Raw genomic sequence first — 13,596 nt, 5'->3', positions numbered from 1 at the left:
AGAATTTCTGGGCCATAGGATATGCACATCGCTAGAAAATACCAACCCATATTGTACAAATTTATCTCCCAACCACAAGTGTATGGACTTCTGTTGTTTCATTGTTCATTCCTCACAAGTATCACTCCTGGGCTTCTGAATATTTTTTGAGATATCCTAAACTTACTGATTCAAGCTATCTGATTGTATTTGTTTGTTTGTTTGATAGGGGTGATTGAACGCTGGGCTGCTTAACCCCTGAGCCACATCCCTAGCCCTTTTTATATTTTATTTTGAGACCCAGTCTCGCTAAGTTGCTTAAGGCCTTGCTAAATTGCTGAGGCTGGCTTTGAACTCAAGATCCTCCTGCCTCAACCCAAGCCATTGGGATTACAGGTGTGCACCACTGCTCCCAGCAGGCCATCTGATTTTTTTTTTTATTATCTATCTATTCTAATTTGTTATACACGATGGCAGAATGCAATTCATTTCATATTACATGTATCCAGCACAAATTTTCAAGTCATTGATCGTACACAAAGTAATTTTCACACCATTCTCATCTTCATACATGTACTTAGGGTAATGATGTCTAACTCATTCCACTATCATTCCTACCTCCTCCTCCCTCCCCTTTGCCTTATCTAAAGTTCCTCCATTCCTCTCATGCTCTCCCTCCATCACCATTATGAGTCCGCATTCTCATATCAAAGAAAACATTTGGGGGATTGTCTTACTTCCATTATATTCTTCAACTCCATCCATTTACCTGCAAATGCCATGATTTTATTTTCTTTTAATGCTGAGTAATGATTTTAAAGGAACTCTCGTCCATGATGTCTCTACTTCCTGTGCTCTCTATTTCTTAATAAGTTCTATGGTCCACAGATTAAGTTCTGGTTTTTGGATAAATGACTGAGTAAAGGAAACAGTCCCCGAGCTCCTACTGTTCAATTGACTCTATTGAATAGATGTTGGAAGCGACTCGGAATCTAACTGTACCCACGGTATTTGTGTATATGAAACAGATCCCAAAGCAGCTTCATCATATGTTAATTCAACTGCAGTTTTCCATGTTTTCTGAATAGTGCATAACCAGCCTTATAAAACATGATGCTCTCAAGCTCAGTATCACCCTGCTTTCATTACCCATCCCTACAATGTGTGTAGAGTGGCAGGTCTCTAGAATAAAAAGAAGTTGACTTAATGTCTGTCAAAGCTTATTGATACCATATTCTATTTATAGTCCTGTTATGAAAAATTAGCCACTGGACTTCAAATAATTTCCTCCCCTTTCCTAGTGAAATTCATGGATTTCAACAGATGATAGCTGGTCATCTACCAGGACACTGTATAATGGGTATGATTCAGAGATGCTTAGAAAAGCACTTTTTCTTCTTATTAATAGGAGGGCATAAGTCTACTAAGCTAAGGAAAACCTGGATTTAATTCAACAAATGATCATAACTGAAATTAGAAAATAAGTGTGTCAAATAAGCTTATTAAGAGTTATTTCTTATTTGTAAACACATGAAAACATCCAAATCCTAGCTGAATTTCAAAATTGTTATCTACTGACTATTCAACATTCTGTAGAGATTGTCTATAATCACCATCTCCTCATTCTTGCTTCTTTTACTTTGTGTGAAGCAAATTGGGTTGGCAGTTATTTCTGAATGCTAGCCTTGCCTCTGCTACAAACTGGTTTTGGTTTATGTAATACATCTTACCCTTTCTGGGACTCTTGAAAAAGCATCAACAATTTAAAAATATTCTTCTAACTATATCTTCATTGAAAAATATACCCAAAAGGTAGAAGACTGAAAACCCTAGTGTGTTATATAACATAACTACTTTTAACTAAGGGACTACGTAGTTGCAAGACAGTATATTTATAATTAGAAGATATAGAAATCTATATTTCTATATCTAGGTTTGGTCTGAAGTTTCAGATAAATTACAAATCTCACTCCCTTGGTAAAGTCTTATCACTTTTTTACTGCAATGTTTGACAAATTGGGATCAACAAGATGGACCCATAGCTACTTTTCAGTGAGCTATTTACTCTGGGTTGTTAAATCTGACAAATGATGGAGGGTACTGCAGAGGCTCAGCTGCTCAGTGGAAAAAAAAAAAAGAATTACCATTCCAAAGGAGGGATTACTCTCACTGCACATAAATATTAGTCTTGTATTTAAATTCATATAAAATACAGCCCTAATTGCAAATCTACACCCTATTAGTATCTCATAAACATTTAAGAGAATTGTAGATGATTTTTCCTTTGAGAAGCTTCCTTAAACATAGTACTTAACCAATTCAGCATTTAAAAAGAGAGATTTACTACCAAATATCAAATTCAAATGAAGAGTCATAAAAAAGGATTTCATGAGAAATTCACCAAAGAGGTCATTTCAATTACAAATTCTGAGTTTCATGACAGAGAAAGGCTGGACTTTGTTTCTTTCCTTCTCTGCTCTTTCCCTTATTCACATCCAAATAAAATTTGAAATTTCTGTCTTGAGAATCTCAACTACTATATATAGAAATCTCAAGTCAAGCAGGCCAGGGTTTCACTATTTTCTGTCAACTGTACCTATTCCTGAGGAAGGTAATACAAAATGTAGGGAAGGAACCAGAGAAAGTAAGAAAGTTGTAAAGCCACCAATAATTGAGAGGTCTCCAGCATTGTTGGCCTGAACTTCCATTTGCCATGAAGACATTCACTGAAGAATAGCTAAAACACTGAGGAGGGTTCTGTCTTCCCATTTCTTATTTTCCCTTGCTAAGATTCCACCATTGCTTGTACACTGGGTCAGAGGAAATAAAGTTGCAAACTTGTATGTAGGGAAAGTAGTTACAGTTAGAAGAGTAATTTCAAATGTGACAGGAGGAGACAAAGACATTGTTCTTTAGTTCCAATGAACATCAGACAATTTCCTGAATAAAAGGTTACATTAAACAGTGTCTTCAATGAAAGAGCTGTAGTATTTAGGACAAGTGCTTTAATATATGAAGAATATAAGGAAACAAATGTTTTTTGAGAACACAAGCACTCAAAAAGTTAGAGCAATTTAAGTTCAAATGATAGCCCTATCCATTAGTAATTGTGTCATGTTGGACAATTTATGTAACTTCCCCAACTCCTGTGTGTTTTCCCCTGTGTTGAAGAAATAGTACCAGAAATATGACAGTGTTGTGAAGTAAATATGGAATATAATATATAAAGCATGCAGGATAGAAATGAAAAATGACATTTATAAAAGTGGGTGTGGTAGTAAAATTAAAGAATTAACAATAATAATGGGGTAATACCACAGTGTAAGAGAGAATATTTGTACCTTTTACTATCCGTTCATTTGTTGATTTTTTTGTTTACTTTTTCATTATTTATTCATTGATGAACTGGACTGAGATCTGGGAACATGAAAGCAAATTAAGATAAGTTGTTATCTGTGAGAGACTAATTGTCCTATTGTGGAGACCAGCAGGTTACTCTGAAAACACAGTAACATTGGGATGAGGTTGTGGCTCAGTGGTAGAGTGTTTGCCTAGCATGCGTGAGGCACTGGGTTCAATCCTCAGCTCCAAGTATAAATAAATAAAATAAAGGTATTGTGTCCATCTTCGACTAAAATCAAAACAAAACAAAACTCAGTAGCATTGCACTGGCTGTGAAGAGAAAGGGAGTGCAACATTGGGCCAGGGAAGACAAGCTTGATTCTACCTGGGGTGGCAAGAGGAAGACAGGCAAGACTTCTTAAATGGTGAATATTTGAACTGCATCTTTGAAAATAAAAGGACATTTGTTCAATAGAAGGAGTGGGAAACATTTCATACGGACTTGGTAGGATCTAGGTGACAAGGACCAGGCATGGGAGCTGCCGCAGAAGGCAAGGGGGAGGATCTCAAATAGAGCGAGTAAGAAGGGAGAAGCAGAAGATCACCATTTATGAGCCAACACTGTCACGCCTCATTCAGGAAACAAAGAAATTGCTATCTACTGTTCCTTCCATTTTCCTAGCAGGTTTCACAGTCCAATTAGCTCTGTGACATTAGAAAACGTTTAATCACTGTAAACCTCTGCTTCCCTGTCTATAAAATTAAGCTAAAATACCTACCCCACCGAGCGATTGTGACGATTAATTAGGTACTATATGTAAAAGATTTAGCAAAGAGTAAGTGTTCAAAATGATTGCAAATATGCCATTATAAGTGGAATAACAGGCTGTGACTCAAATGGCTGGCAGGCAAGAACGCAGGAGTGAATCACAAATGTTCCGGATTAGGAAGGAAGAGGAATAAGGCTGGCTGTGAGGGCTCTGAGGGTAGGGGCGTGGAGGAGCAGAAATTGTGCAAAATGAACAAATGTTCAAAGCAGGTTGGCTGCATAATTTTCGGTGAAAAATGAAAATATGGGTCCCCTGTTCAAAAAGCAGGAAGAAAGTGCCACTTCAAGGCACTAAAATATAAAGCTTTACTTCTAAAAATATTTTATGGCAGGGGAGGAAGAGAGGAAGTTCTGGGGAGTGATATTGGCCAAATCATATTGTTATATCGTGTGCATATACAAATATGTAACAGCAAATCCCACCATTATCTATAACTATCATACACTGATTAAAAAAAAAAGTGGGGAAAAACCTTCCTAGTATCAAGTTCTATTCAGTCTTCAACGTCTACACCAATCTCTCTTCTATCATCTTATAGTGATAATGAAAGAATCAGCACTAAAAATTTTATTCATTTTGTACCATAATGGGATCATGGTGATGCATGAATAACAACATAAACAGATCAATAGCAAAAACATAATATTTTGGCTTCATAATTTTATATAACACAATAAAAATCTTTTAACATTTTTCTGCAAATTGTTTTGGTAAGACATCAAAACACGTAGCTTTAACAATTTTCAAACTATATAATTGAAAATTACATCTGTGCTCCCAGCAAAGTCAAGATCACAAATAATTTTTGATAATTTTTAAATTTAAGAAAATTTGCTCTGCTTAAGTAACCATTATTCCAGCTGTTAAGAGTATTTCGCAAATTCTGACAACTTTGGGATACATATGATAAATTATCTCAAAAATATAAATTTTACCATCTATGGAGTTAATGATTCTTTTGGGACAATTTTTCTTTAAGGATTTAATTCTTCATACAAGTAACTTTCTTGCAAATCTAAATTTACTTTTAAATGAAAACGTTTATGATCAAATTGTGAAATTTCTGCTAACATCTTTTGTAATTTACTATAGAAAAGTGGCTTCCAAAAGTGGCTTTGTGATCTGCATATAATTTCAAACAATAATTCATGCATTCTGTTGCTGTCATTTCAATTATCTTCCATGTTAAAAAAAAATAGTTCATTCAAAGCTTCACAGGGCCATAGTTTTCTTTCAAATGAAACATTCTCCACAATGAATTTCTCTTTTTTAGCCTGTGGATATTTCCTTTGCAAGGTTACTGCTATTTCAAAACCATAGATTCAAAATTCTTTGATGAATACTAATAACTCCCCGCCTGAGGAATCAACACATGCAATGTCTTTGTATATGCTTTTATTTTAAAATAATTTATCAACAAAGTGTATTGTCTAGGCATCAGCAGTTACTGTTATAGTGCTTAGTTGAGGATTAATGTTTTTCTGTTGCTCCTGTGGGGACAGACTGCAGGGCTGGCCTCTCTCCATGAGTCCCAGTGCTGCCCCACACAGAGAACCTCCTCTGTCCTATGGCATGGTTATTATGCTTCCTCTGGTGCCATTACTATATCTACTGCCCTAGCCACTGCGATTGCTCCACCAATCTCCCCCAAGTTACTCCAGATGGCCCCTAGACATGTACATATGTGTAAGTAGCCATTTAAATTGGGTGATGCCTGATACTGCCTGGTACACTGTAGGCCTGAGCCTGCGTATGTGCACACTGCTGACTGGTGTTTCTCTCTCATGTTCATGTCCCTTTGTCCTATCAGGCTTCACTTAGAAAACACAAGGTCAAAGATAAAATGACTTTAAATTTCAATATGTTGGTAGCTGAGCACTTCACCAATTTGGAGTACTGTGAGACTGCATAGGCCACAGTCCATGATGGTGGGCATCATTTAAAGGGAAATGTAGCCATATATCCCTAACAAAGAGATGCAAGTTTGCAAGAGAGGCACATGCTAAATATAGAATCCAAGTCATGATAATTGCCTTAAGGGGAAAAAAAATGTGCTACTGAGAAAAGATGCATACAGGTTATCATCCTGGAAAAAACTGTCAGTTATGTTTGGCAATAATCTCATTGTTCTGATGTGGGTAGACTTAGGGCCATTGGCAAGGTTATAGTGTTGTATCTGCCTTTCTATGCAGCCCTGCTCTACTCTTCATACAGAGATGAAACTCTCATTTCTCTAATTAGGTGTTGACAGGAATCAGCCAGTTTTTAAATAGGTTCTGTGAGTGGATCCAGCCTCCGGAAAGGAGGTACAGGGCCACAGGAATTCTAATCAAGAATTTGAACAGGAATATAAAATGAGGCCTGGCAGTTTAAATATGGGAATCTAGAACTTGGAAATTTTTCTACCTCAAATTGAGAAAAAAATTGGGGGTTACAGAAAAGACTGATTAATATCCAAACAGCCATGAGCAGTTGGATTGCAGAAAAATATCCACCAACCATTAAAATAGAGGAAATGCCCATGAACTACTGAAATGCAGGAACCATGAAAGGTTTCAACTCCTGAGCAACCCAGCTCACACCCTTGACAGACCCTTGACCTATGCCCTGGCCTGCAAAAGGAAACATGAAGGTAATGCACAAGCCAGAGAAAAATGGTATGAAATTGTGTAAATCTGTCCTGGTACCATCTCTAATCCAGCCCTAGGAACTGTCTCTCTCTCTTTATATGAACACCCCACACCAAAGCATAACTATCTCTTCCTCTTGAGATGGCCTGCATTCTCCCTTGAATGCATATTCTTTAATTTATCAAAATCTTCTGACTCTTGAGATAACTCACATTCTCCCACATTTTTTTTTGAATATGCCTCTGCTTTCCTAAATAGACCTTTGTGTCTCTGATGAGTGCATACTGAAATTCTTTTCTGACACAGAAGCCAAGAACCCTACTTTTCCTAAGTCAATGTCCCCTCTTTGGGAACTCCTTGGACCTCTGGTGACAGAATGATTGAGGTCTCTGTCACAGTTTTCCAAAGTAGTCCTCACAGATATGTCTTAAAAAACATATTGTATAAGCAGTGATTTTGGAAATTGCCCTATCTAAATTAATAAGAGTTCATTATTTTGTTTGAAAATGCATTTATGAAAGTTGGGAATTATATTGTTTTTTAAATGGATATTTCTATGGCATTGTTTTGAGAGGAATGTTTGGTTTCATAAATCTCCTTGGCTTCTTTTCCCCCTTTAAATAATTTAAGCTTTATTAATGATTTCTTCAATCATATTTGCAAATCCTCAAAAATTTTAAATAGGGTCCCTAGGGTATGATATGCATATGCAAATTACATGCAAATTATGATCCTAGCTTTTTTCCCAAAAGCATATGAAACAAATTCTCTTTTTTAGTTTACTAGATGAAACTCTTTTAGTAGAAGTGGAAAATTTTTAATGTATTCCTGAATTATTGACTAATGTTTTAACAACTCAGCACATTTTTATGAAAATATGTAACTCAAACATGCCCTTAGTTTTATTGAACTTAAACCTTAACTTAAAATGACAGTTTCTGATAGGTTGGAAAAAAATGGTTCAAATGGAATGATGCAGTAATTTCATTGCTGTGTATGTAAATGATCCATCAATGTTTACTCAGAAAAAAATGGTCCCTTTGAAATGTCACATGCAAAAAGAATTGCTATAATGCTATCATTAGCATTTAAAATATAGTCCTCTCCAAAACATCACATCTGAAAAAGGGTCTGAGTCAGGTTTTCTGTAGAAAGCATAACACATCATTCCATATTCAAATTGCTCTTTGAACCCAACAAAAAGTATATTTGCACCTGATGTCAGATTTGAGTGATGCTGTCAGCAATTCCTATTGGTTCATGGGCGTATGGATCTTGGGCATAAATGGTACTGCTCCTAGTCTATTCAATATCTATTCACTCCTTCCTCATCCAAAGAACCTCAGTTTTCTTAAAGTGCATCGAGCCCAACAAACTAACACCTTCCTTCAGTGCCCTAGAGTAGGAGTGGGACAGGAAACACAAGCAGAAGATGATGAATTGCTGGGAAAAGCTTTGCTTTCCTGATTTAGGAGGTCCCCAGGCTCCTTCATTCTTCATTTTCCTTCCTGTGTGGAACATTGTTATGAGACCAGATACTGAAGGTTCAAGAATGAGAATAAAGATACTAAGAATGGCAAAGCAGGAAACTCTGGGGGGTGTTGAGGCGGCGGGGTGGTGGTGGGGGACACTGATAACTGCAAATGGAGCTTCTGCAGCAGCTTTGCATGTCTATCCTAGGTCTAGACTTCTTGATAGGTGTGAAAAATAATCCCTGTTTATTTTATTGACTATGGGGAAGTTAGTTTGACAAAAAGTTTAAAAATTATTCTTATGTGACTCAGATTTTATATATAGCTAAATTTATTCCTAATGCACACAACCAGATAATAGCCTCTATAAACACTCAATATTCAGTTTACTTACCAATTCACTGATGTATTAAACTGTATACTTTAATATCTATTAAAATAAATTTTAAGTCCAAAGTTCTAAATGAATCTGACTACTCTGCCCTACTTTGACACAAATGGAAACATTTAGCAAAGAGAGTATGAACCTGGATTCCATCCTTAAAATAAACTAGCATTTTCACTGTGTGTCAATTAGAGCTCCAGCTCACAATAGACTAGTTCCATATATGAATAAGCAGGCTGAACTGAGTTCTATTTTAGCACAGAAGTCATGTTGGGACATTCTCTGATCTTCTATTTCTTAATAAATATTTTTCTTACTGCATGGCGTCTGTTTGTGTGTGTAGAAGTCACCTGTATACAGCTTGATGGCGTTTTCCACAGTAAACATTCCCACATAACTATCATCCTGATTACCTTGATCAAGAATTACAATTCCAGCAGTACCACAGGTGTGCCACAGCTACACACCCCACTCCTCCCCAAAGTTCACCATTATCTTGACTTCTAAGATCTCCAGTCAGGTTTGTTTGCTTTTGAACCTTTTATAAATATATAAGTATATATCCTCTGGGTCTGGCTTCTTTTTTTCAGTATGTTTTTGTGTGTGAAATTTATCTATGTTGTTGCATAGAGCTGTGGTTTATCTATTTTCATTTACGTATAGTATTCCACTGTTTGAGTGGACCATAATTTTTTATTCTATTTTTTATTTACATTATATTGCTTCCTATTTGGACAATTATGACTAGTGCTGCTATGAACACCTTCCTTTATACATTTTGTGTAAAAATGTACAGATTTTTGAGGGATATAGCATGTAATGAAATTGCAGGGTGAAAAGTTACGTATATATATTCAGCATTAAGAAATAATGACAGTTTTCCAAAATAGTTTCACCATTTTATATTCTCCAAAGTAGTGAATGAAAATTCACGATATTATACATCTATATTCTCTTAACAAATTTTTTCCTTTTTCTTTTTCTCTTTAAGATAAAAATTTATTAGGCTAAAATTTCTTTAGCTTTAATTTATATTTCCCTGATAACTAATGGAATTGAGCACTTTTTATAGGTTTATTGATCGTTTTCATATCTTCATTCATGATTGAATGTCTAAGACTTTTCTCATATTTCTATTTCACTGGCTTTTTATTATTGATTTTTATGGATCATATATATTTGGGGCACAAGGAATTTATATATTGCAAATATCTTCTCAAAGGCTGTTATTGACTATTCTGTACATTTTTATTTAATAAAAAGAATATTTTAATTTTAATGTGTTTTAATTTATAAAGATTTTCTTTTGGGCTGGGGTTGTGGCTCAGTGGTAGAGCACTTGCCTAGCACGTGCAAGGCCCTGAGTTTAATCCTCAGCACCACATAAAAAATAAATAAAATAAAAATATTGTGTCCAACCACAACTAAAAAATAAATATTTTTTTAAAAATGTTTTCTTTTATGATTATTCTATTTAATAAATTTCTGTCTACCCCATAGTCTTTTCTCTGTGACTGCCAGCATTCCTCTGTGATAGCTATCATGAATCCATGACATTTAAGAAGTTTGTAATTTAGATGGCCAATTCTTCAAATATTCATTTTTGGATTCACTGTGAGATACAGATAAGATTGTGAAATAGATCATTGAGGGTGATAAATATAATCCACATATATTTTATATGATGTGCATATACAGGCATACATATACATATTATAGACATATACATACTATAGAAATGTGTTTATCTGTATGTGTATACATACATGTATCACATGCATTAAATGTAATATATGTATTGGACATATAACACTTCATATATATATCACATATGCATATATATATATATATATATATATATAAATCATGTGCCATGTAACAGTGACATATTATACATATATGATGATGGTCCGCAGAAGACTATAACGAATCTGAAAAATTCCTATTGCCTAGTGACATTGTGACCATTGTGACATCTTAGCACATGTATACATGCACTCTCACCACATCACTATTATGTGATGCTGGTAAAAACAAATCTACTGTGTGGCTAAACATAAGTACAGCAATTCAGTTATTTGCAGTACGTCATACTTGATAATGATAAGAAATAATAAATAACAGTTATTTGTGTATATATTTACTATAATTTTTGTCATTACTTTAGAGTATACTCCTACTTATGAAGGAAGCTTACTATGAAACAATATGCTGTGTAACATAGGTGGCTCCTCATACATCTCTTGTGTTTGGGGGAAGGGGTACCAAGGATTGAACTCAGGAGCAAACAACCACTGAGCCACATCCCCAGCCCTACTGTTTATTTTATTTAGAGATAGGGTCTGATCTCATCAAGTTGCTTAGTGCCTCACTCTTACTGAGGCTGGCTTTGAACTTGTGATCTCCTGCCTCAGGCTCCCAAGCCACTGGGATTACCGGGGTGTCCCACTGCTGGGATATGCGCCTAAATCATTCAGGGTCACCCCAGATGAATTTGGGTTGGCACAACATAATTACACAGACACAGAAAGTACCTTTTTCTTAGGGTTGGGTGTCGACTCTCAACCTTAGGGTCTGTTGGAAAGAGCCACCCAAATTCTTTATTTTTATAGAGGACGCACAAGGGGAGGTTCAATGGAACATTCCATCCAAAAAAGGTAAGGAGTAGTATTACAAAGGAACAAGAAGGCAGCCCACTCCACTGGGTAACCAAAGCTTTGCTCCTCTGCTGAGAGGAGATGGGGATCCACCTGCTTCCACGCATAGAGAAGCTAGTCTGCACATTTCCATGGCTCAAAGTTAGGGGCACTCACCTCCTATGTGGCAACTCCCTACACCATCACCCAACCATGCCTGGTGATAGGGCTCTTGTAAACAGTCTCTTGATGACCTCCAGTGACCATGTCAAGTGGTTAACCTACACTATTTTGGTTCATGTAAGTATACTCTATGTCAAAATCAACATAACAACACAATTCTCAGAGCATAACCCCCTCATTAAGTGGCTATACTTACTACATATTATATGTGAATTGCATCTCTGCATGTATATTATACATGTTAATCCCTGGATTTCATTAGCAGAAGGTAAAATATTAATTTCTTTCGTATTCTTAACATGTGTGTTCTAGTGATTTTCTAAATTTTTCTAATTCTTTTTTAAAGCTTTTTTGTTTTATTTATTTTTTATTTGTTCTTTTTAGATATACATGACAATAAAGTACATTTTGAGATATTATACATACCTGGAGTATAACTTATTCTAATTGGGATATCATTCTTGTTGATAATACACAATGTGGAGTTTCACTGGTGGTGGATTCATATATGAACATAGCCAAGTTGTATCTGATTCATTCCACTGTCTTTCCTATTCCCATCCCATTTCCCTTCCCTTCACTGCCTTTTTTGCTAATCCATTGAAATTCTCTTCTCTCCCTCACACCCTTGTTACATGTTAGTGTCCACATATCAGAGAGAACATTTGACCTTTGGTCTAAGTTTTCTAATTCTATATGTTTGTTTCTAATGAACTTCATTATCTTTTACATAGCTATAGGACTATAAGGGATAATTTTCCCCCAATATTGATATTGGTAAATTTGTGTTCTCCTTCTCTTTTGCCAATCAATCTTGAGTCTATCACTTTTATGAGATTTCTCTTCAACAAATGACTTCTGACTTTGTTGAGTTCTTTCAGCATACTGTTGTTTTTTCCTATTCATAAACGTCTCCTTTTGTTGTCATTATTTTTCCTTATATTTTCTTTGGGTTTAACTTACTCTTTATATTTCTTGAGAACTTGGTAATATTTTCCAAAACTCACTGTTCATAAAACAAATCTCCACAAATATCAAGAAGACTTGATATTTGAAAGTCGATGATCTAATTATCTATTTGAAGAAGAGCAAATTTTAATGCCAAATTTTCATTATCATTTAATTTAAAATATTTTAAAATTTCATAAGTTTTTTTTTTTCCTCTGACTCACATGTTTTTTAGGAGTGAAAGTGTTTATTTTACTTTACTTGTTTTTTTTAGGTAGGGGTATAGAAGATTGAACCCTGAGTCATATATATATTATGTATTTGCTCTATCACTAGGCTACACTCTCAGCCCCTAAAGTAACTTTCATTTTTCAAAATTTAGGGATTTTTACTTGTCTTCTATTTCTAATTTATAAATTTGTCTCAGTTTTTATCTTGATCAATTATTATTATCTTGTATTTTGAGATAATGTTATTAGATGTATACAAATTTAGAATTTTGAAATTTTCTTCATGGACATTTTAAAATTATGAATGTCCCTTTTCAAGTCTACAAATATTTCTTTTTTAAAATATGCTTCATAAATCTATGCAAGTTTTGTTTTGTCTTTTTTTTGTAAGATGTAGCTTTTCTCATTCTCTACCAAAATTTTATATCCTTATATTTGATTCTCTTATACATAGAATACAGAATCTTAAAACTCTAATCTGACAACTTGTATGATAACTGAAATAGTAGTTCAATTATATTTAGTTATTTCTATTTTAAACTCTTAAAATAACTTACTCTAGAATTTCAAGGAGAATAATTAAATTCAAATAAATCTAGGGAATACCTCTCAAAGATGAAGAAATGTCAGAATAAACTGCCTGTTAAACAGTCCATATTGCTAACCACTTTGTTAGAGGTTGGTTGGCTCTGCTTGTCATGCATTGTGGGAAAAGCCTGGACCTTAAATTCAGACTTGACTTCAAAACTTGCCTCCAACACTTTCTAGTTATTTAATTCTTTTTTTATATTATATTTTATTTTTTATTGGTTGTTCACAACATTACAAAGCTCTTGACATATCATATTTCATACAATAGATTGAAGTGGGTTATGAACTCCCAATTTTTACCCCAAATGCAGATTGCAGAATCACGTCGGTTACACATCCACAATTTTACATAATGCCCTATTAGTAATTG

The sequence above is a fragment of the Ictidomys tridecemlineatus genome, chromosome 3 (genome assembly GCF_052094955.1).
Source record: "Ictidomys tridecemlineatus isolate mIctTri1 chromosome 3, mIctTri1.hap1, whole genome shotgun sequence".
Lineage (NCBI taxonomy): Eukaryota > Metazoa > Chordata > Mammalia > Rodentia > Sciuridae > Ictidomys > Ictidomys tridecemlineatus.
Note: the sequence above shows the minus strand (reverse complement) of the source record.